At 44.4% G+C, this 16482-nt stretch overlaps 1 protein-coding gene and 1 pseudogene across 5 annotated transcripts in view; both read right to left on the minus strand.

Annotated features, from left to right (window-relative positions):
• ZFP57 (ZFP57 zinc finger protein) overlaps positions 1-16482 on the minus strand; it is a 37677-nt gene that overhangs the window by 20711 nt on the left and 484 nt on the right. Inside the window, exons 2-4 of one of the 5 annotated variants that reach the window (XR_009865389.1) lie at positions 13541-13778; positions 9641-9773; positions 3836-4146 (exon numbers count right to left, since the gene is read on the minus strand). The exons of 2 other annotated variants lie outside the window; for them this stretch is intronic. The gene's annotated coding sequence lies outside the window, so the exon portion shown is untranslated. Of the gene's footprint in view, positions 1-3835; positions 4147-9640; positions 9774-13526; positions 13779-16482 lie in introns of those variants that run through there. 2 more of the 5 variants (XR_009865388.1, XR_009865390.1) reach the window with 2 other exon arrangements.
• Positions 1458-13739, minus strand: LOC133756463 (T-complex protein 1 subunit zeta-like; annotated as a pseudogene).

Consider the following 16482-nt stretch of genomic DNA (forward strand, 5'->3'; position numbering starts at 1 on the left):
CCTGACTACTGGAATCCCCAGTAGTAAAGTGAAATACTCCGGGCTCTCCAGTGCCACACTGACCTTCAGCTTAAGAAAAGCCCTCCTGAGATTCCCTTACAAGGCCATTGCACTCACCACTGTACTGCTTCTGGTTGGCGTCCTTCTCCTTATCATAGGCTCCGTTCTCTGGCAGGTAAGTTAGCGGGGGGTGGGGTGGGGGGTGGGTGCGGGACAAACTGGGCGGTTTGGTGCTGCTCCTGGCATTCTGATGCTCCTGCCAGGATTCCACCACATGGCCTTCTGTGCATCCAAGGGTGATTACGCTCCTGATGCATTCCATACTTTGATGGCCAGCACCCACCTTAGTCCTGAGGAGTTACGGGGGACTGTGCCCAGCTCTGCACAGAAACTATGGCTAAGGGATTAGCAATCCACTACTTTTGGATGTTTAAAAACACAATGGCTAGATGAGTATGTTCCAAAAACATTAACAGAAATTACAATTAGCAAATTAGGACATGCTCCCTTTTTGATCTCGTGGTGCAGACAAAAGCTCCTGACAAGTTTTTCCACATGGATATGCATCTTGGAAGAATAACAGTGTTAATTGGGAAAGCAGGAGGTTATTCTACATGGAAAGTGTTGCTGCCCCAACTCTGTTGAGAGTTGAGCACTTCTTTTCTTTTTTTTAAATAAATAAATTTTTTTAGACTTTATTTATTTGAGAGGCAAAGTTACAGACAGTGAGAGGGGGACACAGAGAGAAAGGTCTTCCATTTGCTGGTTCACTCCCCAGATGGCTGCGACTGGTGAGAGCTGTGCTGATCTGAAGCCAGGATCCAGGAGCTTCTTCTGGGTCTCCCACAAGGGTGCAGGGGCCCAAGGACTTGGACCCTCTGCTACTGCTTTCCCAGGCCATAGTAGAGAGCTGGATCAGAAGAGGAGCAGCCGGGACTAGAACTGGCACCCATATGGGATGCCAGCACCACAGGCAGAGGATTAACCTACTGCACCAGAGTGCCGGCCCCGAGCATTTCTTTTAAATAGTCTTTGTTGTCAACTTGTTCTTTTAGCAAGAGAGGAATAGAACATGTGGAAAGAGAAAGAAAGAGAGAAAGGAAGGAAAAGAAATGAAAACCACCAACTGTGGTGCTTTCTGAGTAGATGACTTGAGGAACTGAAGGATGGTGGTGGGAGTGGAAAAGGGATATTACCAATTAATATTTGTATATTATTACTTTTAACATCCAAAGACATTCTAATTGTTCAACAGATATCAAAGGCCCCTTCTGTGGCAGGCACCATGCCAGGCACTTAGCAAACAGTGGAGTCTTTGTATTCGCTCCAGTATCTTTTGAGTTTTCTTGTGTACGAATGAATACTGCTCTCAAAAGTAAGTCACATACAACCATGCACATTCGTGAACCTTCAGCAGTCACTTTCAGATCCTGTGTGAAGACCCAGATTCTGAAGCTCTACTCAGGACCGGTGATCTTCACACTGGACTGTTCTGCCTCAGAATTCCCGTTTCTGGAGAAGGCAGCTATATTACAGGGACAAAAGTCTCCCACTGACAAAAGCTGAAAATGTCAAGACTTCTTAAAGGCATTGGCTTCTGACAAGAAAGTAATAAATGGCCACACCCCACAAAGAATGAGGAGAAGGCTCTTGGCCTTCATGGAGGGCAGTGTCCTAGGCAACAGGACACTCTGAGTCATTGTCCTAGAGCCCAGACACAGAGGCCCAAGCTCCTGATTTTGTACCCATCTGCTTTGCCTTCTAACATGTTAAACAAAGCTGCTTTTCTATACTATACTACGTATACTATACCATACTACATATAGTGTAGAAAATATATTTTTTGCAGAAAAATTATAAAATGATGACAATGATAAATGACAAAGTAAAGGTAATCCATACTCCTCACAGCAGACATAATATGTTGTCATATTTCCTTGTGGTTAGTATGCCAGACATCTTGCTGCTACTACCCAGTCTCTGTCTCCTTCTCTCCCTCTTGATGTCCATATCAGTTCATTCTCACTGCCCTTGAGGGGCTACTCCTCACTTTCTCCTTCCTCCTCACACCCCTCCACACCCCACTCTACTCACTTGGAGGATGAACTTATCTCTTTTTTCACTCAGGATTAAAGAAGGACTGAGATGAGAACTGTACCAGAACCCCACAAGCCAGATCTGCTTTTCTCTTCTCGGCCTTCCCTCCAGGGATAATGGATGGATGGTCTCACTGCTGAGACTACCCCTGCATCTGTGCACAACACCAGCCTCTCCCTCTCCTGCATCACCAGTTTTCACTCTCTTCTGGTTCATGCATTCTGCAGACAAATTCCATGATATCGCCCATAAAATGGGTGGCAGGGATCCAAACACTTGAGTCATTTTCTGCTGCTTTCCCAGGCATATTAGTAGAGAGGTAGATCAGAGTTGGAGCAGGTAGGACTTGAACAGGTGCCTATATAGGAGGTTGGCATTGCAGGTGGTGGCTTAACCCACTGTGCCACAACACTGGCTCCCAGTAAAAGTATCTTTAAAAAATAACCATGTGAGGGGGCGGCATTGTCACCTGCAGTGCTAGCATCACACATAGGCACCATTTCAAGTCTTGGCTGCTCCACTTCTGATCCAGCTCTCTGCTAACACACCTAGGAAAAGAAGTGAAGGATGGCCTAGTGCTTGGGCCCCTGCATCCCATGGGTAGACCTGGAAGAAGCTCTTGGTTTTGGATAGGCCCAGCTCCAGCTGTTGTGGCCATTTGGGGAGTGAAACAGCAGGTGGAACACCCCTCTCTCTTTCCCTCCCTCTCTAACTCTGCCTTTCAAATAACCAAATAAATATTAAAACAAACAAACATATGAAGTGCATAAAACAGTACTCAGCCCAGAGAAAGTGCTCAAACGTGTGACTAGAATGGTGCTGATGAATTTGAGAAGCACTGAGCAAGAAGTGGGCCTTCTGTTGAACAGAAACTCGAGGACAATGACTCTTCCTCAGTGGTGACTGGGGTACTTGCTGCATGGTGGCAGAAGCCAAACTCAATGCAGTCAGGCCTCTGCATCCATTGGTTCTATATCCACAGATTCAACCAACTCCTGGTGAAAAATATTCTTTTTCTACATTTTATTTCTTGATTTGAGAGAATTACAGAGAGAGGGAGAAACAGAGAAAGGTCTTCCATCTGCTAGTTCACTCCCTAAATGCCTGCAACGGCTGGAGCTGGGCCAATCCAAAGCCAGGAGCCAGAAGTTTCTCTTGGGTCTCCCATGTGGGTGCAGGGGCCCAAGCACTTGTGCCATCTTCCACTGCCCTCCCAGGCCATAGCAGAGAACTGGATTAGAAGTAGAACAGCTGTAACATGAACGGCACCCATATGGGATGCCGGCACTGCAGGCAGAGGCTCAATCTACCACACCACAGCACCAGCCCCAACTTTTTAATTTTTGCATATTTTCCTCTATTTGAAAGGCAAAGTGACACGGAGAGAGAGAAAGAGACAGAGACAGACACACAGAGAGATCTTCCATCTACTGATTCACTCCACTAATGCCTGCAACAGCTGGGACTGGGCCAGGCTGAAGCCAGGATCCAGGAATTCCAGCCAGGCCTCCCATGTGGGTGGAGGGGCTCAAGCACTTGGGCCATCATCTGCTGTCTCCCAGGCACATTAGCAAGAAGCTGAATGGGAATTGCAGAGTAGCTAGTACTTGAACCCAGGCACTCTGATATGGGATGTGGGTGTCCTAGATGACGGCTGAACCCACTGCACCACAATGTCCACCCCTCAAGTTGTCCCTTTAAAGCAAAGAATTTTTATTTTTTTAGCCTAACAGCTCCATTTCTTTTTTCTTTGTTTTTAAGATTTATTTATTTGAAAGGCAGAATTATAGCGAGACAGAGAGAGAGAAAGAGGTCTTCCATCCATGGTTAAATCCCCAAATGGCCACAACAGCTGGAGCCAGGAGCCAGTAGCTTCTTCCAGTTTCCACACATGTGCAGGGGCCCAAGGACTTGAACCATCTTCTGCTTTCCCAGGCCTTAGTAGAGAGCTGGATTGGAAGTGGAGCAGCCGGGACTCGAACCAGCACTCATATGGGATGCCAGCACTGCAGGCGGTGGCTTTAACCTGATGTGCCACAGTGTCGGCGCCTGAATTTTTATTTTTTAAAAATAAAATGGATATATGAAGTTAGTTAGTTTAAAAGTCAAATATTTCTACAAAGCTTGTTAGGAAGATAGATGTCCCCAGCCTTCCTTGCATCCCCGTTTGCTGATCCCAGAGGCAAGCGTCCTAATTCTTTTATTGTCTCCTCTGTGCCACTAAAGATCTTTGTGCCTGTCTGCCTTCCCTTTTAGGCCTCCTTCTTTGTCTTTCAGTTTTATGTATCATCATTTGTAGATAGCTCCCTTTCACATGCCCCTGTCCTGCCAATGTGTCTATTTTATAATCTTGGTTAGCTCAGTGTTCAGTGTTTATATTTTTGTGACCATGTAAATTCTTTTTTTCTTTTTAAAGATTTATTTATTTTTACTTGAAAGTCAGAGTTTCACAGAGAGAAGGAGAAGCAGAGAGAGAGAGAGAGAGAGAGGTCTTCCATCCGATGGTTCACTCCTTAATTGGTCGCAATGGCCAGAACCGCGCCAATCCAAAGCCAGGATCCAGGAGCCTCCTGCGGGTCTCCCACACGGATACAGGGGCCCAAGGACTTGGGTCATCTTCTACTGTTTTCCCAGGCCATAGCAGAAAGCTGGATAGGAAATGGAGCAGCCGGCCCTCAAACCGGCACCCATATGGGTTGCCAGAGCTTCAGGCCAGGGTGTTAACCCACTGAGCCACAGCGCAGGCCCCCCAATGACCATGTAAATTCTATCACAACTAGGCTAGTAGCTATGATAACTTTTCTTTGCTCAAATTGATTTTTTTTTTCATTTCCCTGAAGCTCTTATCTTCTTCCTTTATTTGCTAAGTTTCTGTTGTTCTCACTGCAAAATCCTTCCCCAAGGTTCCTCCAGGGTCTCTGCTATTGTTTGAATATGTCCACCTGCTGAAAGGTTCGTCTCCACTTTCTCTGAAGGGTGGAGAGAACTTCCACTTTGATTATGGCCTTGTCTAAATAAGGTCGGAGTTTGTGTACTCAAAAGGCTTCCATAGCCTTGGCAGCTCATGGACAAGAGCCTTGGGTGATTACTGACATCATAAATAAGAGTGTCAATTGTTAAATCAACAACAGGAGTCACTGTGCACTTCCTCCTCATGTAGGATCTCTGTCCTTAATGCATTATACTATGAGAATTAACTGTAAAAATAGTCTTCAAACAGTACTTTATACTTCGTGAGTCTGTGTGGGTGCAAACTGTTGAAATCTTTACTTAGTATAGAGTTGATCTTCTGTATATAAAGGTAACTAAAAATGACTCTTAATGAAGAATGGGATGGGAGAGGGAGTAGGAGGTGAGATAGGAGTGGGGTTGGGAGGGCGGGTATGGGGGGAAGAACCAGTATGATCCAAAAGCTGTACCTTTGGAATTTATATTTATTAAATAAAAAATTTCTAAAAAAAAAGTTAAAGGAAAAAAAATAAAAGAAAGCTTGGTCTCTAATGGGGTAGTGTTGGGAGATGGAATCCAGTTGGGGGTGTTTGGGTCACCAGGACTCTGCCTTCTCTAGAGGTCAATGCCATTGTCTAAGGAGCAGGTTCACTTCCTGCCCTTCCCCCTTCAACTGAGTGAAGACACAGCAGGAAGGCCTTTGCCAGATGCTGGTGTCTTGACCTTTGCCTTCCCTGCCTTAAAAACTGAGAAAATAATTGTGTACTTGGGTCCCTGCCATTCATATGGGAGACCCAGGTGGAATTCTGCCCCTTGGTTTTGGCCTTGCCCAGAACAAGCTTTTGCAGGCATATGTGAAATGAACCAGTGGAGGAAAGATCTGTCTGTGTGTGGGGGGTGTGTGTGGTCTTTCCCTTTCTCACATTCTCCCATATAAATAAATAGGTAAATAAATGTTTTTAAAAATGTGTGCTAAGGAAAGTCTTTTAAAACTTTAAATTACTTAAGTACCATTTATAGGAGCATAAAAGTTCAAAACAATGGTAACGGTTTTGTGGAGTAGCAAGTAAAGTCACTGCCTGTAACCTCAGCATTCTATATGAGAGCTGGTTCATTTCCTGGCTGCTCCAATTCTAATTCAGCTCTCTGCTAATGGCCTGGGGAAAGCAGCAGAAGATGGCCCAAGTGTTTGAGCCCCTGCTACCCTCATGGGAAACCTGGATGAAGCTCCTGGCTCCTGGATTTAGCCTGGCCCAGCCCTGGCCATTGCAACCATCTGGGAAGCAAACCAGCAATGGAAGACCTCTCCCTCCCTCCCTCCCTCTCTTATTCTGAAACTCTTTCTTTTATTTATATATGTATGTATTTTTAAAGATTTATTTATTTATTTATTTGGAAGGCAGAGTTACACTGAGAGACAGAGACAGAGATATAGAGAGATCTTTCATCCCCTGGTTAACCACTCAAATGGCCCTGATGGCCTGGGCTGGGCCATCCAGGGGCTTCTTCTGAGTTTCCCACATGGGTACAGGGGCCCAAGGATTTGGGCCATCATCCACTGCTTTCCCAGGCCACAGCAGAGAGCTGGATCAGAAGTGGAGCTGCTAGATCTCGAACTGGCGCTCACATGGGATGCCAGCACTTCAAGCAGTGGCCTTACCCGCTACGCCACTGCACCAGCCCCTCAGTCCAACTTTTTAGGGAAGACCTTCCAGCTCAAATGGTCTCAGCAGCCAGAAGGTTGGTGGCAATCAGCGCAGGAGTGAATAAGCTGTTTCTTTACTCAGTAGCTGTACACGTGCCTACTTCTGCTGCTATCACTGGCCCACCTGTGTTCAAGCCCACACCTACATTCTGATTCTAAATGTTTGCTTGATTTTTAAGCAAAAATCCTGAAGGTCAAAGCCAGAGTTCCAAGCAAAAACCTTAAGTAAATGAGCAGTGCACCAGAAAATGTCTGAACTGGCCTTACATTTAATGAAGCCTTCTGCCACTGCTGCTTCTATTCAACCAGTACCTGGAACAATACAGCCCTTATGCCACCTCTTAATGCAACTTCCATTTGAATGAATCTATGTCTGCTTGGTCCTTTGACCAATGATGTGGCAGAGCAAGGACTGTTACATTTCTTAACAAAGGTGAACTTCTCTTCTCCTAAAGTATCCTCACAGCAAGTCCTCCACATCCCATTCAGGATTTACCTATGTCTGAGTCAGGACTCCCGTTTCCATTTCCAGTTCCCTGCTAATGTGGACCCTTGGAGGCAGCAGGTGATGGCTCAAGTGGTTAGGTCCCTGCCACCTATGTGCAAGACCTGGATTAAGTTCCCCACTCCAGTCTTTGTACTTACCCAGCCTTGGCCACTGCAAGTACTGGAGGAGTGAACCAATGGATGAAAGCTGTGTGTGTGTGTTTATGTGTGTGTGTGTCTTCCTCTCTAAAAACAACAAAATGTAGTGGCTCCACCACAAACAAGGATCAACCTTTCTGAGTTTCTCCTTTTGGCTCTGTGCAGAGCTGTTATGCCTTCTCTGGCAAGAACATCTAAGGAAAAGGTGTCAATTCCTTTTTGATTAATAACAAGAAAAATTTTATCTTAATCACCTTGGACTTTTTCAGTTCAATTTTTTAACTCTCTCTTCAATGAATTATCTTTCAGCCTTTATTGTTTTTTCTCTCTCTTCTGCACTCTTGTAAAAAAAAAACAAATAAATCCAGAATTCACTTCTGCTTTTTTATATTCTAGCAACATATCACTTTTTCTACTCTTTACTTCATATCAGGATGCCATGCCTCATGGACCACAACAAAACCTCTGGTTAAGCCTGCATCAGTTTCAGATTTATGTCTCAACACCTGATTGGTTTGTCTTATTTTAATGGCCACAGTGAGTCCACAACACCTTCTGTTAGGACAAGTTCAGCACAAACTCCAGTTCATAGAGGTGTTCTGGCCACATCCGTAAGTGCTTCCCTGTCCACCTCTCTGCCAGCTTGGATTCACTCAAAAAAATTTAAAGGCCATTTACAGTTCCAAAGCCTACATTGATTATTCTGGGATGAAGACCTTCAGAACTGTAGAAACCCAGCTCTCGAGCGACAAGAACATTGGAAGTAGTACCATCATGAGTTCCATCTCCCTGGGATGTTGCTACTTTTGCTATTAAAGAGGCTGCTGGGGGTTGAATTTTCATTTCACAAAACAGTACACTGCCTTTTTTTTATTCAATGTCTGCAGCACCTGAAACAAACTTCTTCCTAATGCCCTTGGGCCTCACATTGGTCTTTGGAAGGTTTGGTAGCCCTGTGCTGTGCTGCTGTTGACCCCTAGGGCCTCCTGGGCTCAAGCCACTTCCAGCCACTTTTCAGGGTCTTCACGGCTGCCTTAGTTGACTCAGCAGAGGGAGAGGAGCAAACTGGCACAAGGAGTGCTCAGAGCCAGCTCAGCATGGCTCTAAATCTTTTGTTTATGATTTACAAATGTTTATGATTTACAGGAACTGCAGGATGTTTTATATGTATGTCATCGTCAATACATACTTTGGGGCTAAGTGAAGACTTTTGTGTCTTCTCATGTTCAACAAGTTAAAGGAAACAATATTACCAAAACTTCTAGTGAAATATAGACAAAGATCAGCTTAGTGGTGAGTATTTTTGAAAATTTATGATCCTGAGGTGATAAATCATGTTTTGGCAAATCTGTACATCCTAGTTGTTAAAATGCACATTCAACATTCCTGGGCATGATGAATTTTAGAGATATATCTAAGACTCACGTAGACAAACCTCTGGCTTCTACATGAAAACAATTTTTAACATACTTCAGTCTATGAGTCACAACGTATCCTTTCACGGTGGACAAGTGAAAGTGTCAGCTAAATATCTAACTAAGCATAGTTTCTCTGTGATTTATTATTTCATGTAAAAATGGTATTCCAAAGCTCCACATAACCTTGCTTCTTCAAGGTAAACCTCTGACAGTATTTTTGATGATAAAGTGCACGCTCTCAAGTGAAAATTAGACTTCTGAAGAACTTCTATCTGCCACTAACAGCTTGGTGGCTTCCCAATACTTACAACCTTTTCTGGTGGAATCTGCCACAATATTAATGAATATAAATTTTTGATAATTTGTAATTATATGTGTCAGTACTGGAAAACCTATATAACTTGGGGAAACAATATATCACTTAAAAATCATACATTAGCACAACATACATCCCATGTACAAGACCTATGGATTTTAATGTAACAGAACACCAAATATTCAACAGTGTTCCAGGTTCCACATTGCAAAATAACCTTGGAGAATAACTTTTTATTATTGTAGTACCAAATACCAATGTGTCTATCATTATCTTAAATGTTATTAAAATCTTCCTATATAAGAGAGGACCCCAAAAGGTTTGTGGAAAATGGAATTAAAAGATAAGGTTATTTTGGTGCAAAATTTTTGAAATCCATGCATTATTTTTTCACAATATTTGTTTTTCATGAATTTTAAAAGATTTATTTTTATTTGCTTGAGAGGCACAGTTACAGAGAAAAGAAGAGATACAGAGAGAGAGGGGTTCTCCATCTGCTGGTTCACTCACCAAATGGCTACAACGACTAGAGCTGAGCAGATCCAAAGCCAGGAGCCAGATGCTCCTTTTGGGCCTTCCATGGGTTCAGAGCCCAAGCACTTGGGCCATCCTCCACTGCCTTCCCAGGCATATCAGCAGGGATCTGGATTGGAAGTGGGACAGGTGGGAATTAAACCAGTGACCACATGGGTTGCTGGTGCCATGGGTGGAGCCCCAACCTACTACTACGCCACAGTGCTGGCCCCATTCTCCAGTCATTTTTAAGGAACCAGCTTCTGAAGTTAGAGAAGCAGGAATAAGTTCTACTAAAAATTCATTAGCTTCCCACTTAAATTTTCCTGTTAGTTTTTCTTTTCATTATTTTTGAAGTGGTTTTCATAGGAATTACCATGCACATCCTTAGCCTTTAATAGCCTTACTTCCAGGTAATAATGTACCAGTTCACCTAAATATAGAAGTTTTTTCAACATTTATTTATTTATTTGAAAGGCAGAGTTACAGAGAGGCAGAAGCAGAGAGAAGAGAGAGAGAGAGAGAGAGAGAGAGAGGCCTTCCATCCTTCCATCCACTGGTTCACTCCCCAGATGGCCGCAATGGCCAGAGCTACACCGATCCGAAGCCAGGAGCCAGGAGCTTCTTCCAGGCTTCCCATGTGGGTGCAGGAACCCAAGAACTTAGGCCATCTTCCACTGCTTTCCCAGGCCATAGCTGGAGAGCTGGATTGGAAGTGGAACAGCCAGGACTCGGACTGGTGCCCATATGGGATGCCGGCACTGTGGCGTAGCTGGTAAAGCCACCCCCTTTGCCATTTCTTACAGGCCAGAGTCTATTGGTGACAAAGTCTCTGAATTTTCTTTTATCTGAATATCTCTTTATTTTGCCTTCAATCTTAAAGGACATTTCTACTAGAAATAGAGTTTTGGGTTCACCTTTTTCTTTCAGAACTTTAAGCATATTGTGGAATTTTCTTCTGGTTCTGTAATGAAGTCATAGGAGAGGAAAGGAGAAACAGAAGGAAAAATAGCATTGCAGACCTAAAACCTATCATAACAACTACAATAAATCTAATGGTTCATACTCCAATTAAAGATAATATAAATTAAGAAACAAGGCCAGCGCCACAGCTTACTTGGCTAATCCTCCGCCTGTGGTGCCGGCACCCCGGGTTCTAGTCCCGGTTAAGGTGCCGGATTCTGTCCCCGTTGCTCCTCTTCCAGTCCAGCTCTCTGCTATGGCCCGGGAGTGCAGTGGAATATGGCCCAGGTCCTTGGGCCCTGCACCCGCATGGGAGATCAGGAGGAAGCACCTGGCTCCTGGCTTTGGATCGGCGCAGCCCCGGCTGTAGCGGCCATTTGGGGGGTGAACCAACGGAAGGAAAATCTCTCTCTCTCTCTCTCTAACTCTACCTGTCAAAAAAATAAATAAAATAAAAATGTCTAATTCTCCTATGAGGCTTATTTTGAAGACAGACATCCCCAACCTTCCATGCACCCCATATTTTGAACCTGAGGCAATTTGTTCCTTTTACCTGATTCTCTTATTGTTACTTCTTTTTTTAAATTTTTTTTTTTTTTAATTTTTGACAGGCAGAGTGGACAGTGAGAGAGAGAGACAGAGAGAAAGGTCTTCCTTTGCCATTGGTTCACCCTCCAATGGCCGCTGCGGCCGGCACCCTGCGACTGGCGCACCGCGCTGATCTGAAGCCAGGAGCCAGGTGCTTCTCCTGGTCTCCCATGGGGTGCAGGGCCCAAGGACTTGGGCCATCCTCCACTGCACTCCCGGGCCATAGCAGAGAGCTGGCCTTGAAGAGGGCCAACCGGGACAGAATCTGGTGCCCCTACCGGGACTAGAACCTGGTGTGCCGGCGCCGCTAGGCGGAGGTTTAGCATGTTGAGCCATGGCGCCGGCCATTATTGTTACTTCTGTACAATTAAATCACACCTTATTGAGCTGCTTGTTTTTCAGATTTATGTGTTATCTATAATGAATTATCTCTTTCTTTTTTTCTTTTCTTTTTTTTTCTTTTTTGACAGGCAGAGTGGACAGTGAGAGAGAGAGACAGAGAGAAAGGTCTTCCTTTACTGTTGGTTCACCCTCCAATGGCCGCCACGGCCGGCGCGCTGCGGCCGGTGTACCGCACTGATGCGATGGCAGGAGCCAGGTGCTTCTCCTGGTCTCCCATGGGGTGCAGGGCCCAAGCACTTGGGCCTCCTCCACTGCACTCCTGGGCCACAGCAGAGAGGTGGCCTGGAAGAGAGGCAACCGGGACTGGATCGGTGCCCCGACCGGGACTAGAACCCGGTGTGCCGGCGCCACAAGGTAGAGGATTAGCCTGTTGAGCCACGGCGCCAGCCGAATTATTATACTTTGTCCTCTCATAATAATTATTTCACAATTTTGGTTAGCTCAATGTTTACATTATCATGGCCATTCATAAATGCTATTAGGACTAGGCATTTGGTAGACTATGCTTATTTTTCCTTTATGAAATTGATTTATAAATTATTCCTGTATTGACAAATACCAAGTTCCTTGATTTACTAAGTAATGTAGATTGAATATCTGTATGTTGCCCCTGCCCCAACACCACCATTCATATGTTGAAACCCAACCCCTGTGTGATGGTTTTTGGAGGTGGGGACTATGGGAGTGAATAGGCCATGAGGGTGGAGCCTTTACAAAAAAAAAAAAAAAAAAAACCAAAGAGCTCTCTCTCCCCTTCTACTATGTTGAGAACTCAGCAAAAAGTCTGTCAAGACAGCCTTCTGTGAATTAGGAAGTGGGCAGTCACCAGACTGAATTTAGTGGTCCCTTGATCTTGGACTTCCTACCCCCTAGAACTATTAGAAATAATTTTCTGTTGTTTATAAGCCACCTAATCTGTGGTCTTTTGTTACAGTTACCCAAGAAGACTGAGATACTCAGTTTCTGTTGTCCTCATTACAAATTTGTTCCCAAACTCTCCTCCAGGGTCTAACTTTCCATGAATATACTGAACAACAGCTGGGATTCTACCAACTTCATCTCCTCTGCCCTAAGTTCCTCCACACATGGGGCACATCTGGGGCAGTGCTGTCCCCTGGATCTTCACCTCTTGGACAGTTCCTTGACACTCTCATGCTGGCTTCTCTGTTGCCTAGATCTCATATGTTTCCTCTTTGGTTTCCTCCTTCAGTTTTCCCACTTTTCCCAGTAGCATTTTTAAAAAATATTTATTTATTTATTTGAAAGGCAGAGTTACAGGAGAAGGAGAGAGAGAGCGAGAGCGAGAGAGAGAGAGAGCTAGAGAGAGATCTTCTATCTGCTATTTCACTGCCCAAATGGTCACAACAGCCAGAGCTGGGCCAGGCAGAAGCCAGGAGCCCAGATGGGCACAGGAGCCCAAGCACTTGGGCCATATTTCACTGCTTTCCCAGGCACATTATCAGGGGCAAGATCAGAAGTGGAGCAGCCAGGATCCGAACCAATGCCCATATGGGATGCCAGCATTTGCTGGCAGTGGTCCAACCTGCTATCCCACAATGCTTGCCCCATCCATAGTATTTTGAGGAAATGAACATGGAAAGTAAAATATTGACAGCCTAAACATCTGAAAATGTCTTTAAGCTACCTAACAGCTATTCAAATTTTGTTTTGGTATAGAATTATGTGTTAAAATATTTTTTTTTCTTGCAATCTGGAAAGCATTGCTTCAATGTCTTCTGGCTTTCAGAACTGGTTTGGTAAAAGAAACAAGTTCTTAGAGTTTTCCAAGTCTAAGTTTCATAATTTCATAACGATGGTTGGGACCACTCATTGTATTATCTGTAGTTTCCCATTACTTTTCCATCTGTACTACGTAGTGGGAATATGACTTTTTCTTGCAATTCATCTATTGCCTGCTTGAGCGGAGCACCTGCATTTCTTCACCTGGCCACTTTCCACCTCCAGGCCAGGGTCCCAAGGCATCCCTCCTGAGCACGAGGCCAGGCAGCGTGGTGAAGAGCGTGGATGCTTCTGAGGCAATCCTGGTACCACAGAAGTTGGCAGAGGGCAGAGAAGTGTGAGACACAACCATCCGCAAGGGAGGCAGGTTCTGTGCGAGGATCTTGGAAAACCTGTGGTCCATCATGAAGTTCCAGTATAAAGAGGATCATCCTCTTGAGTACTGGAAAAAGAAAGGAGAAAAGATCCAGAAGAAATATCTGGACAGGGCCCCTGTAATTGTGGAGAAGGCACCTAAAGCCAGAGTACCAGATCTGGAGAAGAGGAAGTACCAAATGCCTTCTGGCCTCACTATTGGCCAATTCTACATCTTACTCTGGAGGAGGATCCAATTGAGACTTGAGGACGTCTTATTCTTCTTTGTCAACAACACTATCCCTTCCACTAGTGCCACTTGAGGCCAGCTGTATGAGGACAACCATGAGGAAAACTATTTTGTATGTGACCTAAGACAATGAGAGTGTTTATGGGAAATGAGTGTTGGAAGCCCAGCAGATGGGAGCACCTGGACTTGGGGCTATATTCCCTGTGGTGTCTGCCTCTATAGAGTTTCATGGAATGTGTCAGAGTCAGTAAAAAGGAAGTTAGGAAGATCCATAACAAGAATCCACCAACCACCAAACCGTGCCCAGGGAACTGATTGAGAAAGTGAGGATTGAGAGGACAGGAGAAGCCCAAGCCCAACAAATACCACATGTAGCAAAGTATGGACAACTAAGGAATTTTGGCCAAACCCTTGAAATTGGACAGCTGTTACTACTGACAAAATATACCAGGTGGAGTTGAGTTATAGACAGTGAGAGGGAGAGAGAGAGAGAGAAAGGTTTTTCCATCTGTTGGTTGACTCCCCAAATGGCCGCAATGGCCAAAGCTGGGCCAATCCAAAGCCAGGAGCCAGGAGCTTCTTCTGGGTCTCTCATGCAGGTGCAGGGACCCAAGGACTTGAGCCATCTTCTACTGATTTCCCAGGCCATAGCAGAGAGCTGGATCAGAAGAGGAGCAGCCAGGACACAAACTGGTGCCCATATGGGATGCTGGTGCCACAGTCGGAGGTTTATCCTACTATGCCACAGTGTTGGCCCTGGAAGCTAATTTAAAAAAAAAAAAACTAGTGCCTTTTTAATTCTATCTATTATTATTACCAGATATTTGTTCCAACATGGGAAGCAGTCTACACAGCAGACTCACTTTAAGTAGCACTTTAAGCAGCACTATGACCTCAGAATCAGCCCTTAAGGCTTCCTGGTCTGGCTGAAAAGCCCATGAGAGCAGTTCAGGCATGAAAAGCCAAGACATTGTGACAAAAAAATGTTCTACATGAAGGATCTCTGTGAGTGAGACCCCAGCAGAAAGACGTGGCCATTAGAGAATGATGTTCTTTTCTCTGAAGGGAGGAGAGAACGTCCACTTTGTTTATGGCCATGTCTAAATACTGATGGAGTTTGTGGATTTAAAAGGCTTCCATAGCCATGGCAGCTCATGTCAAGAATCTCAGGTGGTCACCGACATCCTATATAAGAGTGTTAATTGTTAAATTAAAAACAGGAGTCACTATGCACCAACTTCCATGCAGGACCTCCATCCTCAATGAGTTGTATTATGAGAGTTAACTGTAAAAGCTGTTCTCAGTTTATGTGTGTGTGCATGTGTGTGTGTGTGAAAATTGTTGAAACCTTTACTTGTTATAGAGTTGGTCTTCTGTGTACAAAGTTATTTGAAAATGAATCTTAATGGTGAATGGGACTGGGAAGGGGAAGAGGTGGAGGGGTAGAAGTATGGGTGGGAGGGCGGGTATAGTAGGAAGAATCACTATATTCCTAAGGTTGTACTTATGAAATTTATATTCCTTAATAAAAGGTTTCTTTGGGGAAAAAATCTAGTACCTTATTCATTTCTATGATTGTATTTTTAATTTCCAAGAGCTGTTTCTTATTCTCTAACTATATATCAGTGTATATGATTATGTTCTTGTTTAATAAATGCCATGTCCTTTTTAAAAGAAAATATTTTAGATGTTACTGATATAATAGCAAGGCCCTGATAGGTCTACTGATTGTTTCCTTTCATCTAGGAACAGGCCTGAGATTTATAGCTAGGCCTCAGTGTTGTTAGAAACTGGTCTGGTGCTCATAGATAGGCCATGTTATTTTCCTGTTTGACATAAACCATCCTACAAAACATCAACATCAGACAAAGATACTATTAGATCCTGATAGGTAAGATTTAAAAAAAAAAAAAGACCAATGCATGTTTAACCATAGACAAAAATGAGACAATGTTCAACTTTCAAAGTACAAATGTCCTCCTGTCCTAATATGAGTGATAGTTACTAGGTTATCAATTACAGCATTATACACACTCTAGCCCTTCCTCCCCATAGACAAGATTTATTGAGAAAGCTAATAGTAAAACTGCCCACTAAAGAAATCCATCCTCCCTTAGTCCTTCCCCCAAAATATCCAATCAAGTACAAACTCAATAGTATGTTCTTTCTAACACCTTCATATTATTATTATTTTTTTTTTGACAGGTAGAGTGGACAGTGAGAGAGAGAGACAGAGAGAAAGGTCTTCCTTTTACTGTTGGTTCACCCTCCAATGGCCACCACGGCCGGTGCGCTGCAGCCGGCACACCGCGCTGATCTGAAGCCAGGAGCCAGGTGCTTCTCCTGGTCTCCCATGGGGTGCAGGGCCCAAGGACTTGGGCCATCCTCCACTGCACTCCTGGGCCACAGCAGAGAGCTGGCCTGGAAGAGGGGCAACCGGGACAGAATCCGGCGTCCCGAAGGGGACTAGAACCCCGGTGTGCCAGCACCGCAGGTGGAGGATTAGCCTATTGAGCCACAGCACCAGCCGGGATATTTTAAT

The sequence above is a fragment of the Lepus europaeus genome, chromosome 3 (genome assembly GCF_033115175.1).
Source record: "Lepus europaeus isolate LE1 chromosome 3, mLepTim1.pri, whole genome shotgun sequence".
NCBI lineage: Eukaryota > Metazoa > Chordata > Mammalia > Lagomorpha > Leporidae > Lepus > Lepus europaeus.